Raw genomic sequence first — 624 nt, 5'->3', positions numbered from 1 at the left:
CAATATTTATTGCCATTTAAAAATAGATATTTAATTAATTGTATTATTGAAGAAAAAAATGTATCAAATCAAAACTATTATAGGGGTAAACTTTGAAAAATAATAAACATTGCATAGAAAAAGTATAGTGTTTTTTTAGAAAAAGGACTATAAAAATCTAGAGATGGTGTCTTATATAATAAGGATCATAGAAAATATTGAATTGTAGGGCCCTATTAAGATCAATCTAGGTAAAATCATAATGTCATTCTTATCTCAATTTGTTACTATAAAAGATATTTTAGTTAACTCAATATATACTAACCACTTGTTCCTTATTTTATGTCTTATGTGTCTGGGTGTAATAATTCGTCTAAACAAAATTAAATTAATATCAAATTTATATTTTGATTTTAAACTTGTTACCATATTTTTGACACAGAGAATGATACAAAGTGGTGCAAGAGATGCTTTCTCGACCAACACTCCCCTACATTCTCCACCATTATCTATCACATGAGTTGTATTATTTATTTGTCCAATTTAAATTGAAATTTTTGAAATAATTTTTTTCATTCTCTTAACTTGGTTTTATTAAGATTAACTTTTTTAAGTAAGATTATTAAGCTAGACTACCATTTTAAA

The sequence above is a fragment of the Lupinus angustifolius genome, unplaced genomic scaffold (assembly GCF_001865875.1).
Source record: "Lupinus angustifolius cultivar Tanjil unplaced genomic scaffold, LupAngTanjil_v1.0 Scaffold_667, whole genome shotgun sequence".
NCBI classification, from domain to species: Eukaryota; Viridiplantae; Streptophyta; class Magnoliopsida; order Fabales; family Fabaceae; genus Lupinus; species Lupinus angustifolius.
The sequence above is the reverse complement of the archived record's forward strand: the minus strand, read 5'-3'. Positions refer to the sequence as shown.